At 41.7% G+C, this 23874-nt stretch overlaps 1 long non-coding RNA gene across 1 annotated transcript in view; it reads right to left on the reverse strand.

Moving 5' to 3' along the window:
• Positions 1 to 13408: 13408 nt before the first annotated feature.
• LOC123607960 overlaps positions 13409 to 23874 on the reverse strand; it is a 50200-nt gene continuing 39734 nt past the window's right edge. Inside the window, exon 3 of the long non-coding RNA XR_006717006.1 lies at positions 13409 to 14002. This is a non-coding gene — a long non-coding RNA (uncharacterized LOC123607960). The remainder of the gene's footprint in view (positions 14003 to 23874) is intronic.

The following is a 23874-nucleotide window of genomic DNA, read 5'->3' on the forward strand; positions in this document are numbered from 1 at the left end:
TGAGGGAAGGGCAGAGAAAGAGGGAGAACCAGAATTCAAGGCAGGCTTCACACTGTCAGCACAGAGCCCAACGCGGGGCTTGAACCCACAAACCGCGAGATCATGACCTGAGCCAAAGTTGTACACTCGACCAACTGAGCCACCCAGACGCCCCTAAAATTGCTATTTTAATATGCTTGTTTAGTAGAAACCACCTTTGCTAGCCTTTTTTCCTATTGACTCATCTTCATTATGATATAATACAAAATGACATTCATTCATTAACAAGTATTTACATACTAATAATCTAACTTACCAATACTAGGTGCTGTTTAAAATAATTCACTATTTTTCTATGTACCATATTGTTTTCCTTCTTCACATCAGTGAAAGAATTTTAATAATCACACTGCCTCTCAATTTTAAATAATTCTTCATTTTTAATATAGTGTCTTACATCAGTTATAGCTACATGACCTACACCTAATTCGCTAGACAGATGTGGCTGAGGATCTCAGCATTATTTTGCTTCCACAAACATTTTCTGTAGAATAGATTACACTCAATCAAGTCGTAACACCACAAAACGGCATTTTCCTGGCCAGTTTTTGCGGGCAAATTTCCTATTTGTTATAGAAGTCATTCTTTGTTTTGTCTCATGCGGTTGATTTCTTATCCCATTCTTTTAAAAAGGAAGTACATTCTTCTTAACGGAGAGACTCATTCACTCAGCCTCTCAACGTTACCAGACAGTCATTACTGGTGAGTGGTTGGGAGAGAAAAGAGAACAAAATCAAGTTCCCACCCTCATGTAACTGACGTTCATTTTCATTATTTCGTCAGTATATTTGTAATTTTTGACTATGGATAGCATGGATACTATTAGTACCCATTATTAAATTATAGTACCCTATTATTAAATGCATTAATCTTATTTAGAATATAGTATCTGTTGCTAAGGTGGTTGATGAGAACTATCTAATCTTTATCATGTAAATTGAAAACAAGAGGTTTGCTTCCTTCCTTTTACTTTGGGTAGAAACTCTGAAGGCAGAGAGGGAGGAGATGGTGGAGGAAGAGGGTCCTGAGCTCACCTCCCACACACACACAGTGGGGCGACAAACACATGTAATGCAATTCACTATGAAAATGACCAGAACACTAGCAGAACAGTCCTTTCCCAACTAACGACATAAGGAAAGCCACGTGGAGAAGGGTGGGAGGGGCAGAGACGAGGTGGGAACCAAACACCCCTGTGAGGACACCCACAAGGAGAAGGAATAGCATGGCCACAGAGGTCCTCACTGAGGAGTGAGGGGAGCGAGCCCCACGCTGGGCACCCCTCACCCTGGAGAACTGAACAGACAAAACAAGCCCCCATAACATAGGACGTGGAAAATCAGTGGCGCTCATCTCCAGGGAAGCCGGAGGGCCCTTGAAAACCAAGGACCAGTATGCTATATCACTTGGTCAGAGACCCAGCAAAGAAGCAGCTATTGGAAAAGCACCTGGGTTATATGTGAAGGAGGTGTATTGACTAATGTTAGGGCAGGTGCTGGAGAGGCAGAAATCTGTACGAGCTTTCACTGGGGAATAAAAAAAACAGTGCTAGCAGCCATCATTTTCTTGCCTGTCCTGTCCTTCCTGGACACCTGAAGGAGCCACTGACACTTCCGGCTGGCTCTGCTGATCCCAACTCATTCTCCCCTGCAAACAGGCCCACCCAAACTATCTGTCCCCGCTAGCCCCATCCAAAGCGGTTCCCACCCTGCCACATCTGGTCGGCAGCCTAAGAGGGGACCAGAGTCCCCTCGAAATGACTACCTCCCACCACACTGAGCAGGCAGTGCTGGCAGGTACCAGCATCCCTCTGAAGTGACTCCTGCCCCAGAGAGTTGGGGGCCAGCCCTGTTCACCAGCGCCTCCAAGAAGTCATGGCCGGCCATTACAGCCAGTCGGGCTGGGGGCCAGTGTCACCTACCGGAGTGCCCACAGCAATTGTATCCATTGCAAAAGGAGGGTACATGCAGCCCACAGAGGGGACACTCCTGGTTCTGGTGGCCAGGGGGGACTGCGCTCCTGGGCCCCACTACACACTTACACACGGCCACTAATTTCAAGACCAGTAGACAGAACTGACCGACGGAACACATAGCAACAAACATATGGAGTCAGGCAAAATGAGGACACAGAGAAAATGTATGGCAAACAAAAGAACAAGACAAAACCTGAGAAAAAGAAATAAATGGAAGGGAGATAAACTATCTACGTGTTAAAGAGTTCAAAGCAATGGTTGTAAAGATTCTCACCAGAATACGGAGTGAATGACAGATAGAAAATATGAAAAGGCAGGGGCCCTGGGTGGCTCAGTCGGTTGGTGTCTGACTTCCACTCAGGTCATGATCTCAAGGTTAGTGAGTTTAAGCCCTACCTGGGGCTCACTGTTGTCATCGCAGAACCTGCTTCAGATCCTCTGTCCCCCTCTCTCTCTCTGCCCCTCCTCCACCTGCGCTCCCCACAAAGTAAATAAATATTTTAAACAAGAAAAAAGAAAACATGAAAATGAACCAACTAAAGAATACAGTAACCGAAATGAAAAATATGCTAGAAGGAATCAACAGCAGAAGCATCAAGGAGCAACATGAAAACATCAAGCGTACTGACATTCACATAATTGGAGTCTCAGAAAAAGAAGAGAGAGAAAAGGGGGCAGAAAACCTATTTGAAGAAATAATAGTTGAAAGATTCCCTAACGTAGAGAAGGAAACAGACACCTAAGTCCAAGAAGCAAGGAGAATGCCCAAGAAGATGAAGCCAAGGAAGGTCCACACCAAGACATATAATAATTAAAATATCAAGTCCACCATAGAAAGACAAATATCATATAACTTCACTCATATGTGGAATTTAACAAACCAAACAGATGGACATGGGGAAGGGAAGGAAAAATAAGATAAAAACAGGGGGGCAAAACCATAAGAGAATCTTAAATACAGAAAACAAACTGAGGGTTGCTGGAGCAGTGTTGGGTGGGGGGATGGGCAGTAAGAAGGACACTTGTTGGGATGAGCACTGGGTGTCATATGTAAATGACAAATCACTAAATGCTACTCCTGAAGCCATTATTACCCTATATGTTAACTAACTTGGATTTCAATAAAAAATAAAAATCAAAAAAATGATTAAAATATCAAACATTAAAGAAAGAATCTTAAAAGCAAAAGAGAAAACAAATAGCCATAAGGCTATCAGCTGATGTTTTAGCAGAAACTTTGCAGGCTGGAAAGGGGTGGCATGATATATTCAAAGTGATGAAAAGAAAAAAAAAGTACAACCAGGAATACTCTACCCAGCAAGGTTATCATTCAGAAGTGAAGGAAAGATAAAGAGTTTCCCAGACAAACAAAAGCTAAAGGAGTTCATCACCAGTAAACCAGCCTTACAAGAAATGATAAGGGAGTTCTTTAAGCAGAAAGGAAAAGGCCATAACTAGAAGAAAATTCTGAAAGAAAAAAAAATTGCGGGTAGAAGTAAGCATATAGTAAAGGTAATAGATCAGTACCTTGTAAAGCTAGTATGAAGTTTTAAAGATAAAACTAGTAAAATCAATTGTATTTACAAGAATTGGTTAAGGGGATATATATATATATATATATATATATATATATATATATATATATACACATATTTATATATATATAAATGTGGAAGGGCGAATAAAAATATAGTGCTTTTATTTTTTTATTTTTTTTTTTTTCAACGTTTATTTATTTTTGGGACAGAGAGAGACAGAGCATGAACGGGGGAGGGGCAGAGAGAGAGGGAGACACAGAATCGGAAACAGGCTCCAGGCTCCGAGCCATCAGCCCAGAGCCCGACGCGGGGCTCGAACTCCCGGACCGCGAGATCGTGACCTGGCTGAAGTCGGACGCTTAACCGACTGCGCCACCCAGGCGCCCCAATATAGTGCTTTTAGAATGTGTTTGCAGGGCACCTGCATGGCTCAGTCAGCCGAGTGTCCAACTCTTGATTTTGGCTCAGGTCATGATCTCACAGTTCGTGTGTTTGAGCCCCACTTTGGGCTCCTTGCACTGACAGTGCAGAGCCTGCTTGAGATTCTCTCTCCCTCTCTCTCTCTCTCTGCCCCTCCCTGCTCATGCTCTTTCTCAAGATAAATAAAAACAAACAAACAAACTTAAAAAAATGTGTTTGTATGTAAGTGACCAACAGCTTAATATAGACTGTTATTTACATAGGATGTTATTTATGAACCTCATGGTAACCACAAACCAAAAACCTATGATACACACACACACACACACACACACACACACACACACACAAGAATCCCAGCATGACAGTAAATAAAGTCATAAATCACAAGGGAAGAGAGCAAAATAAAGGAATAGAGAGGCATTGAAAAACAACCAGAAAACAATTAACAAAATGGAAATAAGCACATACCTATCAATGATTACTTTAAATGTAAATAGACTAAATATTCCAATCATGAGACATAGGATGATGGCATTAACAACAGCAACAGAGGTGTGAAGGTGGCGCAGTTGCTTAACTGTCTGACTCCTGATTTCACCTCAGGTCATGATGTCATGGTTTGTGAGTTTGAGGCCCATAGCAGGCTCTCTGCTGATGGTGTAGAGCCTGCTTACGATTCTCTCCCTCCTGCTGCCCCTCCCCTACTCAGGCTGGCTGTCTCTCTCTCTCTCTCTCTCAATGTAAGTAAATAAATAAACTTTAAACAACAACAACAACAACTACGTCTATCTCTCACCTGCCCACAAGAACCTCAATGCAGACCTAAACACATACAAACTGAAAGTGAAGGATGGAAAAAAGATAATTCATGCAAATGGAAGTAAAACAATAACAAAAAGCCAGGGTAGCAATACTTACACCAGACAAAACAGACTTTAAAACAAAGACTGTAATAAGAGACAAAGAAGGGCATTACATAATAATAAAGGGATGAATCCAACAAGAGGATATAATAATTGTAAAATATCTCTGCAACGAACAGAGGAACACCTAAATATATAAAGCAAATATTAACAGACAAAAGGAAAAATTGACAATAATACAATAATAGTAGAGGACTTTAACATGCCACGTATATCAATGGATAGATCATCCAGACAGAAAACCAATAAGGAAACAGTGGCTTTGAATGACACACATTGGACTAGATGGGCTTAACAGACATATACAGAACATTCCATCTCAAAACAGCAGAATAAACATTTTTTTTCAAATGCACATGGAACGGTCTACAGGATAGCTCACATGTTAGGCCACAAAAAATGTCTCAATAAATTTAAGAAGACTGAAATCATAGTAAGCATCTTTTCTGACCACCACAGAATGCAGCCAGAAGTCAATTATAAGGAAAAATCTGGAAAAAGAACATGAACACATGGACACTAAACAACACGCTACTAAAATCCAGTGGGTCAGGTCATGTGGCCCGTGGGTTGGACTAATGGTATCCTTGCAGTGGTGGCAGCTCCAGAACCAAGTCATGGTGACCAGAGTCATGGCAGGACAGACATTTAGAAAGTTTCTTCCCCTATTTGACTGAGTTTTAGTTGAAAGGAGTGCAGCCAAACTGTAACCAAAGGAGGCATTATGCTTCCAAAAAATCCCCAAGAAACTAGTGCAACCAGACACAGTAGCTGTTGGATCAGGCTCTAAAGGAAAGGGTGGAGAGATTCACCCAGTTAGTGTGAAAGTTGGAATTCGAGTTCTTCTCCCAGAATATGGAGGCACCAAAGTAGTTCTAGATGATGAAGACTATTTCTTATTTAGAGATGGTGACATTCTCAGAAAGTATGTAGACTGAAATAAATCATTACTGAAATGGCATCATGTGAAGATGCCCATTGCAGTGGAGCTGTGAAATCTTTCATAATGTAAATAATTTTCATGTATTTCTTTTATTTTTTTAATGTTTTTATTTATTTTTGAGACAGAGAGAGACAGAGCATGAGCAAGGGAGGGGCAGAGAGAGAGGGAGACACAGAACCTGAAGCAGGCTCCAGGCTCTGAGCTGTCAGCACAGAGCCCAACGCGGGGCTCAAACTCATGGACTGTGAGATCATGACCTGAACTGAAGTCGCACGCTTAACCAACTGAGCCACCTAGGCGCCCCTCACGTATTTCTTTTATAATAAACTAACGGTATCATAAATGAATAAATAAATACATACATACATACCAGTGGGTCAATGAAGAAATCAAAGAGGGAATTAAAAAAAATACCTGAAGATAAATGAAAATGGAAACACAATGTTTCCAAATCTTTGGGATATAGCTAATGCTGTTCTAAGAGGAAAGTTTATAGTAACACAGGCATATCTCAAGAAGCAAGAAAAATCTCAGATAAACAATCAAACCAACAAACCCTATGCCTAAGGAACTAGGAAAAAGCACAAACAAAGCCCAAAGTTAGTAGAAAGAAGGAGATGACCAAGATTGGAGCAGAAATAAATGAAACAGACTAAAAAGGTAATAGAAAAGATCAATGAAAAAACTAAGAGCTAATTCTTTGAAAAAATAAACAAAATTGATAAACCTTTAGCCAAACTCATCCAAACAACAACAACAACAAAATAAAAACAAAAACAAAAACAAAAAAACAAAAAACCTGAGAGGACTCAAATAAAATAAGAAATGAAAGAAGAGAAGTTATAAGCAATACCACAGAAATACAAAGGATTATAAGAGACTACAGTGAAACATTATATGCCAACAAATTGAACAACCTAGAAGAAATGGATAAATTGGTAGAAAAATACAATCTTCTAAGACTAAATCTGGAAGAAACAGAAAATATGACATTCTGATTACCAGTAACAAAATTAAGTCAATAATGAAAAATCAGCAAGCAAACAAAACAAGTCCAGGATCACAAAGCTTCACAGGTGAATCCTACCAAACATATAAGAGTTAATACTTACCCTTCTCAAACTACTCTAAAAAACAGAAGAGGAAGGGATTCATTCATTTGAATTCTTCAAATTCATTCTACAAGGCCAGCATTACCCTGATACCAAAACCAAAGACACTACAAAAAAAAAAAAAAAAAAAAAAGAACATTACAGACCAATATCCCTGATGAACATTGATGTAACAATTCTCAATAAAATATTAACAGACCAAATTCAACAGTACATTAAGGGATCATTTACCACAACCAAATGGGATTTATTACAGAGATTCAAGAATGGTTCAATATCCACAAATCAATGTGATATGACGCATGAACAAAATGAAGGATAAAAACTATAACATCATCTCAATAGATGCAGAAAAAGCATTTGATAAAATTCTATATCCATTCTTGATTTTTAAAAAAACCCTCAAAAAAAGTGGTTTAGAGGGAACATACCTCAACATAATAAAGGCCATATTTGATAAACGAACAGCTAACGTCATACTCAATGTTGAAAACGTGAGAGCTTTCCCCTTAAAATCAGAAACAAGACAAGAATGTCCACTCTCTCTGCTGTTAGTCATCACAGAATTGAAAGCCCTAGCCACAACAATCAGACAGTAAGAAGAAACAAAAGGCATCCAAATTGGAATGGAAGAAGTTAAAGTGTCACTACTTGGAGATGACCTGATAGTATATACAGAAAACTCCAAAAACTCCAACAAAAAACTATTAGAATAAATGAATTCAGTTAAGTTTCAGGATACAAAATTAATATACAGAAATCAGTTGCATTTCTATACACTAACAGTGAAGTAGCAAGAAGAGAAATTAAGAAAACAACCACATTTTACAAGTGGACCAAAAAGAATAATTCTAGGAGTAAATTTAACCAAGAAGGTGAGAGACCTGTACTCTGAAAACCATAAGACATTGATGAAAGGAAATGAAGGCAACAAAAATAAAAGGAAAGATACACCATGTGCATGGATTGGAAGAATATTGTTAAAATGTCTATACTAACTGAAGGAATCTACAGACTTAGTGCAATCTCTGTCAAAATGCCAATAGTATTTTTCACAGAACTAGAATAATTCTAACATTTGTATTGAACCACAAATGACCCTGAATAGCCAAACAATCTTGAGAAAGATGAACAAAGCTGGAGATATCCCAATTCCAAATTCCAAACCATACTATCAAGTTATAGTAATCAAAACAGTCTGGTACTGGCATAAAAACAGACACATAAATCAATGAAACAGAATAGGGAGCCCAGAAGTATCCTCATGCTTACATGGTCAATTAATCCACGACAAGAAAGTCAAGAATATGGAATGGGGAAAAGAAAATCTCCTCAATAAATGGCATCAGAAAAACCAGACAGCTACATGTAAAGGAATGAAAGTGAACCACTTTCTTATACACAAAAATAAACTCAAAATGGATTAAAGACCTAAATGTAAGACCTGAAACCATAAAACTCCTGAAAGAAAGCAGAGGCAGTACATAAACTTTTGGACATCTCTTAGCAATATTTTTCTGGATCTGTCTCCTCAGGCAAGAGAAACAAAAGCAAAGATAAACAAATGAGACTACATCAAACTAAAAAGCTTCCGCACAATGAGGAAACCATCAATAAAACAAAAAGACAACCTACTGAATAGAAGATATTTCAAATAACATATCTGAGAAGGGTTAATATTCAGGGTATATAAAGAACACATACAACTCAACACTAAAAAACAAAACAATCTGATTAAAAAGAGAACAGAGGACCTGAATAAAAATTTTTCCAAAGATGTACAGTTAACTAATAGACACATGAAAAGATGCTCAACATCACTCATCAGTAGGGAAATGGGAATCCAATCACAATGAGCTGTCACCTCGCACCTGTCAGGATGACCAGTATCAAAAAGACAAGAAATAACAAGCGTTGCCAAGGACGTGGAGAAAATGTAACCCTTGTGCATTGTTGGTTTGAAATGTTCATTGTTACAGCCACTACAGAAAATGGAATGGAGGTTGCTCAATAAATTAAAAACAGAAATATCATACGATCCACTAATTCCATTACTAGGTATTTACCTGAAAAAACTGAAAACGCTAATTTGAAAAAATACATGCATCCCCGTGCATATTGTACCATTATTTGTAGTAACCAAAATATAGAACCAGCCGAAATGTCCATCAGTGAGTGAATGGATAAAGAGGTGGGGTATATATACAATGGAATATTACTCTGCCATAAAGCAATCCTACCATTTGGAACGACACAGATGGAGCTAGAGGGCATTATGCTAAGTGAAATAAGTCAGCCAGAGAAAGACAGATACCACATGATTTCACTCATATGTGTAATTTAAGAAACAAAAATGAACAAACAGAAACCGACTCATAAATACAGAGTACAAAGTGGTGAATGCTAGGAGTGGGGGGTGGTGGTGCGGTGGAGGGGATGGGCAAAACAGGTGAAGGGGATTAAGAGGTACAAACTTCCAGTTAGAAAATAAGTAAGTCCCTGGATAAAAAGTACAGCATAGGAAATACAGTCAACAATATTGTAATTACTCTATAAGGTGGCAGATGTTAACTACACTTATCATGGTGAGCATTTTGTAATGTATATAATCGCTGAATCACTATGTTGTGTACCTGAACGAATATTATATGTTGACTATACTTCAGTTTCTAATTTAAAAAAAAAAGAAATAAAAACTCTGTATTGACCTTAGCGTGAATTATGGGTGTTCTTTAGAGGGTGTCTTTTGTCATTTCCTCCCTCACAAACTTCTGAAATCCCCACCCTGTCATTTGATGTAGGACCAATATATCACAACGGTCGCTAAACCCATCTGCTGGTTTACTTAGAACACCGGCAGATTTTAATGACATAGTTAAGAAAGCATTTTTAAAAGCAATACCTGCTCTCAATTTCCCCAAATCTCTTGAATGCATTACCATTACAAATGCAAAAAATATATACCTACGTTAGAAAAAAAATAACACAGATACAAACTAGATGTCCTCCGATTATCCTCATTCTTTTTTTTTTTAAGTGAGATCGAGCCCCACAGTGGGCTCTGGACAGTGCAGAGCCTGCTTGAGATTTTCTCTCTCTCCCTCTCTCTCCCTGCCCCTCTCCTGTTCACACACACACACACACACACATACACACACACACTCTCTCTCTCTCTCAAAATAAATACACATGTAAAAAAAGAACGTGGTCAGATTAAACATTTATTTATAATTTATTTATAATTTATATTTCTTATAAAAAAAAATGAGGCAAATGAAAAACCAAGGCATTATGATTTCATAGTAGATCATGTGCCCCAGTGTGTGAGGCAGAAAAATGACGGTCTGAGCTCCTTGACACTCTTCCTATGGAGAGGAGTGTCCCCACTCCACCAGCTCTGGCCAATGGAGTACAACATAAGTGATGTGAGGCCAGTTCCTGGACCTGACCTTTAAGAAAGGGGTACTTCTTCCCTGCATTCTTAGAACCAGGTGAGAAGACTACCATTCGACCATCTTGCCACGAGGAGCCCAAACCACATCGAGAAGCTGTAGAAAATGAGACACTGTGTGGAGAAACAGAGACTGAGGAACACGGAGAAGCCAGACAGGTGCATGAAGGCACCATGGACGTAGATTCTCCAACTCCAGATGCCCCCCTGTGGGAGCGAGACGACCCGCCCAGCTGAGTCCTGTAGAAATTCCTGACCCACACACAACTGTGCACAAAATGAAATGGTTGTTTTAAAGCCACTAAAATGTCTCCTTTTATCTTGACTCCACCTCCTTTGCTTCCTGGAAATTTAAAATGGAGGACGGGTCAGATCTTAGTGTGTTTCTGGAGAACACGTAAACCACTTTCTTTGTAATAAACAAGTAGACCTCAAATCTCTAAATAGAATGCTGGCAACAATTTCGGGCATTTTTTTCAATTTCCCAAATGATCCTATTTTTGATGAAGCAAACAGTTATAATTATCTATCAAACTCTAGCTAACTAAAATGAACGTAAATCATCCTTTGTGATTGGGACGCCATTAGGATGTTAATTAATTTAATTAAATGTTATAACATAAAGTTAGTCATATACATGTCTTCACTGCTGAACTAAAAACTCCTTCAGGGCAGGAACAATGTCTTCTGCATTTCTGGTATTCCACCAAAGGCCGTACATTTGGCATGATGATAATATAATCTACCATTAGAAATTAATTATTTTGGTGACATTCAGCATCACCTCCCTCCAGTCTTCGGTTTGAAAGCCCTAAACCTCTTGATTTGATTTCTGGGTTGCCATAGAATCCTCAGTCTCAGTAGTTTTCCAGTGTGATCTAGTCAAACCTCATTATTTCACAGATGAGGAAATTCACCAAGAGGTAAGTGATTTGTTCACATTCAAACAGTTATTTAGCATATAATAAAGCCACTACAAACTTAAAATTACTTCCTTTAACAGATCACTGGTGGAGGGACCAGGACAGCTGTAGGGTGTTGGAGCTTCTGAGACGTGAAAGGACTGAAGTGTAGGGAACTGGCAAAAAAAAGGTAGTTGCAGAGACCGGAGAATCCAGTTACACTGTAATCCATCGGGAGCCCAAACCAATGTGGGCCAATATCGCTCACAGACTTGAAGGGGAAAAAATGCGTAAAGACAGAAATGTGAAGGGGCTGCACAGTTATAAAAGGCAATAAAGATTTCTTTCTTTAATTAGTCATGTAGAGTAAATCATAAAACCAGATATCTCTGCACTGACACTCTTCATTAACAGCTGTTTATTGTGCTGTGAATTATTGCAGGGTAATGTATGCAAGATGCTAACTTGATGTTTGTGCTTCTGCTTCTCAGATGAACTCGGCTGTCGAAAACGGAGAGCATACCAGGACGGCAAAAGCTGTCAGCAGATGTGGGAGAGCCAAGTGTCCCTCCACCTTACGTTTCCGTTGTGTGGGTTTTGGTAAAAACAGATCAGGATAGTTTAAAAATTAACCAGTTGACAGTACAGGTGTAGATGGTGGGTATGCTTTCTTGAAAAGTCTAAGAAAATCCAGCCTGGGTTTTCTCTCCAGGCCAGAATCACCCCAGGATGAGAGCAAACCTGAAGCCTATTTCTCTCCATGCGGAGCCCAAGACGCACTCAGAATGGTCTATAAAAACACTGAACGATAGGGCTCACGCCCAAGAAAGGAAAGTGGCATTTATTTATTTGTACTCCGTGCTAATAACAAAACAGCAAAATGAGACTGCCCAGCTCTACGTGGAGCCCGAGGTACGGAAAACTCTTCACGCCCTTAATCAAGGTATAAGCCCCCGTGCTTGGAGATGCTACTGTGGAGAGTAAATCCCAATACGTTTGCTTATCAACTCATGGTGGCAATCAACCTTATTGAGCATACAGCATGTGTCAGAAACCACGGAACGCACACATTCTCATGCGTCCTCACCACAGCCCCCAAGGTGGGTATTGCTTTACTTCTAAACATAAAGAATTTCACGCTCACAAAGTTCAAGTATCTCTCTCAAGGTCACATTAGTGACCTATGCCAGTACGTCCGCCCAACAATTCTATAAAGCAGAGAGTGTGATCCTTATTTTAATTATGAGGTAACCGACTTGGAAAGCAGATTAGAAAACCCAAAGGAATAGAGATAAGGGTGGCAGACTGGGATTCAACTTCAACAGAGTTGTTTTTTCCACTGTGGCCTTTTCTCCTCAATATGTACCTTATTCTCGCTATTTTATCCTTCAGTTGAATGTCACTTGCACACTAACAATAATTTAAGAGCTTACCATCCAAAAAAAATCTAGGATTCCCCACAGCTCAAGACTGGTGTTTACTATCCACGTTATCACAAGTGATAAAACACAAGGTGTTCCCAGGGGACTAGAAAGCACTCCTGCAGCATCCTTTCAGTATCAGCTAGAGCAGGCTGGCTCACGCTGTGTAAACAACAGCCACGCAGTCTTACATAGTTTAACATAACACATGCATAGTCTGGCCGTGGGCCCAGGCCATCCTCCATGGCAGGTGTCCTGCATGCAGCGACACGGTGATCCAAGTGGCTTTGATCCGGAGGCTCTTCTGTCTCAACATGAGGCCTTCACATTCCCCACGGCAGGGGAAGAAACTGCCCAAAGAGTCCCGAGGGCTTTTCACTGTCTCAGCCTGGGATTGGCATGTGCTCCTCCTTTTCACATTTCATTGACCAGCATCCGTGGTCTGCCTCCACCTAACACAGGAAAGACTGGGAAATGTGATCTGCTGTGTGTCCAAGGAAGAGGAAAATAAAAATGAAATTTGGTGAACACATGGCATCGTCTCTGCCACATTATCCTGAAGAAGTTGATCCAGACTACACACACACACACACACACACACACACACAAATAGCAAAAGGTTAGGAATTAGCAAGTGAGGCCACAGATTTAGAACTGAATAAATTTTTCTGGACAGAGAGAGACACAAAACCTCATTACAATTTATTAGTTCAATTGAGAGGAGGAAAGAGAAACTACAGATACCAGGAAACAAATTGTTTACATATGGTGATTAAATAAAGGAAAACTTACATGTAAACATGCAAAGTGATCTTAAGTATTTTATTTAAATGTCAAAAGTGAAAGAAGGGTTTAGGACTGTCTTGCTCTAGAGCAAGACTTTATGCATCTTTTAAGTCATTTACCGTACAACCCAATTTCCCAAATGCTATCGACTATCTCCTTTTTCATATCGTTCAACAAGGTTCTACGGCACGGCTGAAGAAATCCAGGGACAGTCCCAGCCCTCTGAAAGAGGACATTCTGATAGATGAGAAAAGCAGACATGTCTGAACGAAGAGAACAAGGTCATTTGCGATGGTGTCTCAAAGCGAGCCACGAAAACATCAGGCCTCGAAAGCATCCACTCGGGGCTCCCCAAAGAAGTACACACCTCCCTGGCGTTTTGCGTAGCTTCCAACACAAGACACATTTCTCCTGGTTGCTCCCTTTAGTTTCTGCCTGGTGGTGCGGTCCTTCATTCTTCCACGCTGGCTTGGACGTCCCTGTGAAATACTCCAGAGAGGAATGATGCAGAATGAAGAAAGTAGATCACAGAGGCTCGTCTGCCCACTCATCACATACGTCAGCTCTAGCAACACACAGAGCCTTCAAGATGAGCTGCTCTCCGCCTCTGTCAGCCCACCTTGCAAGGAAATGACACCTGCCAAAGACTATGAGGAAACTGCCTCTTCCTCACTTGGTCCTAAGGAACATTCTTAGATGTGAAACATAAAGACGGCGTAGGACAGAAATGTACTGATTAGTTTCAATGAGCCTTTCAGAAGTCAGTCTATGCTGAGCAAAGTGATTTTCAGCTGACTTTATCTTATTAGTGAGGACTCTGGGGAAATTTGGTGGGGTAAATCCTTTTCTGCATTACCGTGCAGAGGAAACAGTTTTCATCTTTAAAGCCCTACAAGCACACATATTTTTTTTTTCCCAGAGCCTAAACCTGGCCTCAGAGAAAGTTCTACTTGGAGAAATCTCATTAATTCCAGTGGTCTGATTTGTCCACAATTTTATGATTCATTTATTTCTGCTAGTTTCTTCCTTAATGTTAGAAAGAGAGAGAGAGAGAGAAACAGGGAGAGAGAGGGAAAGCAAGAAAGAAAGAGAAAAGAGAGAGAGAGAGAGACAGGGAGGAAAACGGAAAAAAAAAAAGCCCTACCTTCTCCTTTCCCCCAAAATCAACATTTTCAGGACAAAAATAAATTCCATTCTCATGTGATTAATTATGGATCAAACCATGATGTCTTATTTTCTTTTTCATGAAACAGGAAGATAGGAAAGCTTAGGAAGTTGTCTTGCTTTGTAAATTAATTGTATCCTTTTGGAGGAGTTTTTGGTTACTAAAAGGCCCCCTTTCTAAGTAATTTGGAAGTGGAACTTTTGGAATATTTTTTGTCCTTTTACTGGGGTGAAAGAAAAGTAGAGGCGAAGGGCATAGAGCAGGCATTCTCTCTGCACCCTATTTTATACTTTTTCCTCCCTCTCTGATAATAACCCAAATTCATCTAACTGCCAGGCGTTTGTGGTTAATGAAAGGATATAACTGGAGAGTCTGAGTACCGTTGATCCTTAAACAACACAGAGGTTGGGGTGCTAACCCACGCAGTCAAAAAAACCACATATCAGTTTTGACTCTCCCATAACTGAATAGCTTACTGTTGGCCAGAAGCCTTGCTGATAACATAAAGTTGATGAATACGTACTTTGCATATGTATTATAGACTGCATTCTTACAATAAAGTAAGCTTGAGAAAAAGAAAAATTATTAAGCAAATCATAAGAGAAAATACATTTACAGTACTGTATTCGTAAAAAAAAAAAAAAAAAAAAAAAAAATTCACAAATCCCTGAAGCTCAACCCCCTGTTGGACTCTTGCAATGCCCTCAGGTACTTTATTATATTCCTTATTAAATTCAAAAGAGCAACTTTCTTCCAAATGTCTATAATCTTTACTATCTCTTTTCCTTCATTATTATCTCAATTATCACTGTATGTTAGAAAGATTCTTAATGATGCCTAATTACATGATGGATGCATTAAACAACATCATGCTTATATTCAAATAACTTAGTTGGTATTACATTCCCCTTAAGGCCACTGCCACCAGGCTTTGTTTCAGATTTTCTAAATTATTGCAATGATATAATTATCTCTTACACTTTTTCTATTTGTAATTCTCCACCTACCTAGAGTTCAGAAAGGAAAAAGAGACACTAGGTAATATATTGCTTGATTTCTTGTCATATAATTTTTTTAAGTTTTATTTTAAGTAGGCTCCATACCCAACAAGGGGCTCAAACTCACGACCTTGAGATCAAGAGACACACACTCTATCGACTGAGTCAGCCAGGCGTCCTTCTTGCTGTTTAATATTGACATGCACATAGAGGGTATTACAATCATTGATTACGATGATCATTATGGACTGTCTTTCTTTTATGCATATAAAGAAATAACTCAAAAAAATAAATAAATAACTCAAGATTCTCATTGCCATCTCTGATATCGTATGAGCATTGCCGTTGTGACTGTAGGACAAAATTTACACTTTGGGGCTGGCTCCGATTGGCTGCCCCAGTCAGGCTCAGCCTCTTTGTGTCTAAGTAACTTGTAAATGCAGTTGCCTTGCCTTGTGTGCAACAAAGCCAGACCCAGGGGGATTTCTAGACCAAAGACCATGCCTTGGGGCTTCAAAGCACTTTCCTCCTACCCTCCCCCCGCCAAAATCCTTTCCAATAGGAGCCCCAGTGCCTTTCACTACACAAAGCAATCCCTAGCACAGACTAATTATAACCTGCTCTCTCTGGCTGCAAACAGAAGGTTTGAGAGAGGCCCAGTGGACTCTAGAAAGACCCCTCTTGAGTCTACATGGATGCAAAAAGCATTCTGAGGTTTCTCAAATACACTTAGGTGTCATTTTAGCCATGTTCCAAGCGCCAAACTAAGATACAGAAAAAGACAGACAAAGTCTTGCCTTGATGCTATGTATAATCCAGTAAGGGAGAATGCATTTACCAAGTAATCTCAGCACCGACGAAGTCTTGTGGTAGAGTTGGGGGGAGCCCTGCCTGGTTCTATAAGAACAAACACCTGATGAATGGGAAGGTACCTGGGGGTTCTTCCTGCAGATAACAGACTCAAGTCTGGAAGGACATGGAAATCCAGTGGAGAAGCACTCCGGGCGGAGGGAACAGCACCGCCTGAAGACATCAAGTATGAGAGATACTAGTGCCTGTGACATAATTCCGTATCATCAGTCCTTAGGGGAGGCACAGTCCAAACAGGGAAAGTTTTTGCATGGTCTGCAAACATTTTATGCTTATTCTTTATTCAACAGAAAGCCACGGATAAATATTGACAGAGGAATGAGATGATCAGGAAGAATCATTTATGTTTGGTGTTGGGCAGATTAATTCAACAACCAAGTTTTAGAAGCCTACTGTGTGTCAGGCCCTCTAGAGGAAGTTATAAATATTAACATGAGCTGGATCTGTTCAGGCCTTCCGTCGCTTCTAGTCCAGTCACTGTAGGCAAAAGCATGAAGGAAAGGAGGAGTCAGAAATGGACACAGAGTTTCTGGCTCGGGCAGCTGGGTGAGCACAGTGGTGCCATTTGCAGAAATAGGGCATGGAGGGAAGAAGGTAATATAATGAGTTTGGGACATCTTTTCTTTAAAGGGCCTACCAAGGAGCTAAGGGGAAATGTACAACAGGTGCAACTCACACCGGAAGTATCAGTTTGGAGTCATCGGCATCTAGGTGTTTGTGTAATCAGGAGTTTGGCCAACTCCAGCCAGGAGACCACATCCAGACCAAAGACTTTTTGTGTACGGCCGTCAGTCACTACTCCGTGCACTAACGCTGCAAGCCACAGTCCCAATTTCTCCCACCTGCAGCGCCTGCCCTGGGACCAAGGGCCACCCACCCACCCATCCCCATCCCCGGGGCACCACACACTCCTGCCTACCCACCAGGCCCGACCCACCGGAGCCAGAGAACGTCTCCAGCTGAAGGTAGGAGTGCCTCAATGTAAACAGCGAACAGGACCACAGAGGGGCAAGCGTTTCCTCTTTTATCCTCTACGTCCCTACCTAATATATGCAATTTTGATCAAAGTGCACATCGAAACCTAAATCATTCACTATCTGGCCCTTCAAAAGAAAAAAAAAAGTTTGCCAACTCCAGGTTTAAACTGAATTAGGAGGGGGGCCTGGGTGGCTCAGTCAGTTGAGCATCCGACTTCGGCTCAGGTCATGATCTTTCAGTCTGTGAGTTTGAGCCCCATGTCAGGCTCTGTGCTGACAGCTCGGAGCCTGGAGCCTGCTTTGGATTCTGTGTCTCCCTGTCCCTCTCTTCCCTGCCCCGGCTCACACACTGTCTCTCTCTCTCTCAGGAGTAGAGATTAAAAAATAAATAAAAATAAACTGAATTAGGATACTGAAGATAACTAATCTTTGTATGTGATGCCACTAAAATTGAACTCCGATTAACAGACATAATCTCAGCCTATGCAGAGGTTGTAAACCAGAAATAATGACAACTGAACATGACATTCCACACAAGGCCTTCACTCCACCCTCCTCTCCTTTCTAATCTGGAGAAAGAAAAATAAAAATTAATCAGGATAACCGAATCCCTCCTTGAGGATAACTGTAAGATAACTTGTCCTCGATGCTTCATACTTTGGGTTGAGCGTCTCTCGGAGATTTATTAGTGCACATTGCTTTCCATTCAAGTGAGTTTTTAAATCATATTGATGAAGTTTTAGGGTGATATTGGGCTGGTCCAGGGCCGAGGGCCAAGAAAAGAATTCTTGAAGACGTCTTTGGTGCAAAAAGGGGATTTTATTAAAGCACGGGGACAGGGCCCGTGGGCAGGAAGAGCTGTACGGGTTTGTGATGGGTAACTCATTATATACCCTCAGATTGGGAGGGGGTGAGGGATAGACTGAGTCTCTAAGGTATTTTGGAAGCAATGTTTCCAGGACCTTGAGGGGCTAGCTGTTACTAGGGAAATGCCACTCAGTACAGTTTAACAAAATCTCAGTCATGAGACCTTTCACATGCATACTGGGGGGCCATAAGCTTCGAGTATGATTGCCAGCGTCTGTCTTACTGCAGTTGAGATAAAGGAAGTACACTTACAGGATCCTCGAGGTTCAATGTTAAGTTAAAGTTCTCTTTTGCATCCAGGAAAGTGTCATCATTGAGGCAGCTGAGCTCCTAGAGGGAGGTCACTGCCTGTTTCAAGGACTTGTCAATGGGCTAAAGGCAGTAAGGGAATTTAATTTTTCATCTGCCTTAGTTTCCCCCATCACCATGGCCAGCACTTACACCCCTTTCCTTTGTTCTTGGGCAGCCAGGCGTCTCCGGGGACTGTCACATATACTCCACCTGGAGGTGGGGACGGGGTGCCAGCCTGTATTCTGTCCTCAGCTTGCCCCATGCTCCCTCATCACCATGAGTATAGCAATCCACTTGTAAAAGCAAGAAATTGAGGTGCCGTGTCTTTGGCCACAAAACAACCTGAAAAGTTAAAAACTAACCGGTTGTGTCTCTGGTTATTTTGGTTTCCACAATTCCAGACGGCCAATATAGCCGGTACACTTTGTCGGACATCAGAAGAGCTAAGTCATGCAGACCAAGAAGTGAAAGAGTGTGAGAAGCGTGTGGGAGGTAATTAAATGCTATTAGAGGCAAACGGAACCTAATTTGACCGAATAGCCAAGTGCGGCATGGTCTTTTGAAAACATTTCCAAATACAGGAATCAAATTTGATCCTGTAAGTCCTCCTTTAGGATGCATGTTTATTCAAAGAACAGATGGGGAGGAAAATCAGAAAAAGACTTTGGTCAACCCACATAAAACAGCATATTTGAGTGTGGGCATGAAGGGAAAGGAGTTTTGGAAGGATTTTCATTTGTTTGATGTGTGAGATAGACTTGGGAAGTGGAAAGGCACCGGCTTTATTTAATCTCTTCTAAGGAGGAGATTCAGAAGGCTATTAAAAAAAAGTTCCCTTAGCAAACACATACCTCTACGCTCTCACATCTTTGGTATTTTCCGGTATAAAAAAGTGGGGGGTTTCCAGGACAAGCATTACTGGGTACTCTGGACAGGAAGAAATTTTACGAATGAACATAAACCTACCATCCACAAACTGAGCTTTTTAAGGGTTTGAAAATTTTCAATCGATCTTCTTTGGATGAGGTCATGCCCCTGCGGGTCTTATATATACTTCCAATTGGTAAGGACCAAAATGGACATCAGCAGAGGGAACACCAACTGAAAACAGGCTTCTTGCTGACAGGGCTGATGACCTCCCTACCCGATCCCAAAGGTCTCCCCCCTCCCCCCACCCCGTAACACAAGAAAACTGTTTCTTGGGAGATGCCCACATTGTCACTGCATGTCAGAAAAACCTGGCTATAAACAAGTACTTAAATCTAAGTGTAAGCTTTGATGGCTGCTTAAAGCAAATTGAGCTTTTGAACCCGAGGAGGTGTACTCCTTTGAAACATTGGCATCAATCTGGAGCCCAACACAAATAAGAAACAACAGGGGGGAAGACTCTGGACGAGGAATCATAATGGAAAAGGAATTGCCCGCTGGTTGGTAACATTTCCATATGGACACAGCAGCAAAACAATAAAAGATCAAAGAGCAACCCAAAGAAGAAGGGATGTTCAGCCTCATAATTGTGCATGTGTGTGAACACACGGCCTTCTGTAAGGATAATGGCAGAAACATGTTTTTGCAAGTGAGGTGCGGTGTATAGCCGAATAATGGGAGTGCCTGGCTGAACCTCAAAATGCAAAAATCGACTCCTCATTTGTAAAAGATGCTCCTGACTAATGGTATCCCAAATTTGGAGTAACATGTAACAGATGCTTTAAAAAAAAAAAAATTAACGTTTATTCATTTTTGAGAGACAGAGCATGAGGGGAAGGGGGGGGGGGCGGACACAGAATCCGAAGCAGGTTTCAGGCTCTGAGCTGTCAGCACAGAGCCCGAACTCACGAACCAAGAGATCATGACCTGAGCCAAAGCTGGATGCTTAACTGACTGAGCCACCCAGGCTCCCCAGATGCCTTTTTTTTTTTAACATTGTAAAGTATAATAACTTTCATTCTAAAGCACAGAAAAGTGAATCAAGAAAACAGATCTGTTTTTTCAAGTGAGGCTGTTCATAATGACCCCGAAAAGTATAACCAATGTCCATGTTCACAAGATTGACCTTTGCAGAGTTTCCTAGGGCTACAGATAAAAGTTTAAGGCTGAACACGGAGAGCAAACAAGAACATTCAGTGCTTCAGTTTCAAAGTCTTACATCTAAATTTCACAAGGTTCTCAGGAGGGAATGTATGGTCAAGCCCCATCAACCAATGGCATTTTGTGGCCAAAGCCCAGGGCAAAAGAATTTCACCCACCCTTACACTAAGAGCTGAGGTGCAAACAAACTTACCATATCCTTTTAAGTATTAGCGACAAATAACAAAATCTGTTATTTTTTTTACTACTGTTCCTTCACAAGGAACAGTTTCCTTCTTTGTAAGAGGAGAAGAGCTCTCCCTAGACATCTCTAATTTGGGAAATCACTCCATTTCCTGTTCAAGGAGGTTAGTGAGCCCCCTTTCATAAAAACAGCCTGCCTCACTCTACCTGGACCACATTCTCCCAGAACTGAAAACTTTTAAACAAATTTAATATCTGGCAATAATGATATGCTGTTAGCCATGATTAACACATAAGAACAAAGCAGGAAGAGATGAAATTAGAAAACGCAAAAGAAGCACGGCACATCTCAAAATATATCATTGTAGGGGCGCCTGAGTGGCTCAGTCGGTTGAGTTGAGCCTCTGACTTCAGCTCAGGTCATGATCTCATGGTTCACAAGTCCGAGCCCCACGTCACACTCTGTGCTGACAGCTCGGAGCCTGGAGCCTGCTTCGGATTCTGTGTCTCCCTCGCCCTCTGCCCCTCCCTGGCTTGTGCTCTCTCTCTCTCAGAAGTAAACATGAAAAAAAAAAAATGACTAAGACACAACCAAGAAACCAAGGCACATCTAATCACATTAGATTTGTTGTTCACAATCACCTGGGGTTTTAGAGCCTCAAAGGGCTTTGCAACCTTCCGTCAACCCATCTCCCCAGTGCAGCTTCCATTGTTGGATGAACACACTGAGGCATAAAGGTAACGATTTGCCCTCCTGTGGTCAAGTCAGAGGTCCAGTCCAGAAAAGTCAAGTAAGTTCAAAGCAGAACCAATGTTTGGTCCCTGGGCTTGGGATCTGCCCTTCATTCTACAGTGGGGCTCACTGGATTGGACGTTTTTTTAACACGAGAGTGTGTAACAACGTATCACCAGCTCTAGGTATTTTTCATTAATCACCTTTTCATTAAACTTTCCCTTTTGCTCCAACTACAAGCCAAACGGAAGTAAACGCTTTCCCCCTTGCTATCTTCCTGATCTCCCTGTTCTACTGCCCACATGCCTTCATTTAGGGACTCAGTGTTTGCTTTTAGAATAATCTTTCCTTACGGTTTGCAGAATGAATTTGGTTAAGAGTGGTTGTGTCTGGAGTGGGGGTGGGGGGACAGGGGAGGTTAAGAACAGTCTCAAATCCAAGAACTTCAGTTTAAGCAATTTTATAAACCTTAAAAATGTCAGTTAAATCACCAATTCGATAGGAAGTTTTAAGAAAGTGAGAGGGTAATTGTGGGCTTTTCCACATGCTTTTTTTCCTGGCTCACCTTCCAGCTGCTATGCAGGGTAATCAAGGTGGGTGTGCATTTTCCGCCAAGCCTTGGGGCGCTGTATCCCAGCTGCCGATATTCTCCTAGGGTCAGTGAGCAGGCATACAGCTCATTCCATTTGTAACCGGGAGAAAGAGAGCTCCCCAGGGAAAATGTGCACTCTCCATATGTTCAGCCCTGTGCAATGGTCTAGGTGAATCACAGTGGGGGAGAGAGAGGGAAAAAAGGATGTGTCCTGACACTTTATTTCCTCCGAGATATCGGAACGTCATTTCCAGGGCTGGTGCAATGCCTTAAACGGCCCGCTAATCTGATCCAGCCAGGGAGATGGGATGCTTTTAAGAGCCTTCCATTAAGTGCATCTGAATTCTATTGCTAAGGCTTCCACCAAACTATCAAAAAAAAAAAAAATGCTTTGATGTGTAGCTCTTCCAAGGGCTGTACGAAATTCGGAACCTCCTCCCCCAGTGCCTGCCCCTCCCCTCCTTCCCTGCTCCATCCACGGTCCTCCCAGCGCGGAGCTGGGCCGCACCGTATGCCTTCCTGCCCATCTGAACGGCAGTTGCTGAAAAAGCGAAGCCAAAAGAAACAGCCAATAAAAACAGAAACAGCTGTAACAATTTTGCACAGCGTGATCTTGATTTCCTTGAGTTTTGTATTTTTGCCTCTTTTTGCTTGCTCCGTCTCTCTCTCCCCAGCTCCATTGTTCATATATTACACCTTCAGCGTTGGGGCCCGAAATGGAGCACGAGATCCATCCTTTCCCCGTCTGCCAGCCGCTGTAACTCAGAAACGAGGCACAAGTCCATTTTGAATACGCAGCTCCCAAAAGAAGCCGGGCCAACGGGAGGCTGAAACTGGCAGGGTGAGTTGAAAATCGCCACCAAAGACAGGTGTAAAGTTTTTTTTGTTTTTGTTTTTTTCAAAAACAGAACAGACCCAGCTCTCAAACGTGCCTCTCCCTCCTCAGGCCGGTCAGTGGGTGTCCCCCCAGGTCCGTGGAGCCCACAGAAACCACCCTTCGCATTTCAGCCCTGTGTGTGTGTCCTCGCCTCTCCAAGTGAAACCTGTCCTCAAGGCTTTACTGCGCTGGTATTTACAGTGGCCTCATTTTACACCCATCTCCCCAAACTCCACCACGGAAAGGTAGCTTGTAGATTGCACAAAGCTACCGGAGGAATGATAGGAGTGGTTTCAGAAAAGGGGGGAAAGAACAACTCCCAGAAAAGGAGAGACAGACAGCAGGCTGTGATCAGTGCCTTCTTTTCTGGCTGTGCAGGCTGGCGAGCCCTGAGAATGTTTGTCCTCCCCCAGAATGCGCTCAGAATCAGACACGCTCCGTTGGTCCCTACCTTCAGCAGGTACTGTGTCCCAAACCCACGTTCCGGCCAAAAGGCTTGTAGCAGGTGGCACTGACCTCTAATGGTTATAAAAGCCTCTTTTAGGGGCACCTGGGTGGCTCTGTCGGTTAACCGTCTGACGCTTGGTTTCAGCTCAGGTCAGGATCTTGCGGTCTGTGAGTTCGAGCCCCACATCGGGCTCTGCGTTGACAGTGAGGACCCTGCTTGGGATTCTCTTTCTCTCTCCTTCTCTCTCTCCCTTCCCCTGCTCACTCTCTCTC

Source organism: Leopardus geoffroyi, chromosome B2 (genome assembly GCF_018350155.1).
Source record: "Leopardus geoffroyi isolate Oge1 chromosome B2, O.geoffroyi_Oge1_pat1.0, whole genome shotgun sequence".
Lineage (NCBI taxonomy): Eukaryota > Metazoa > Chordata > Mammalia > Carnivora > Felidae > Leopardus > Leopardus geoffroyi.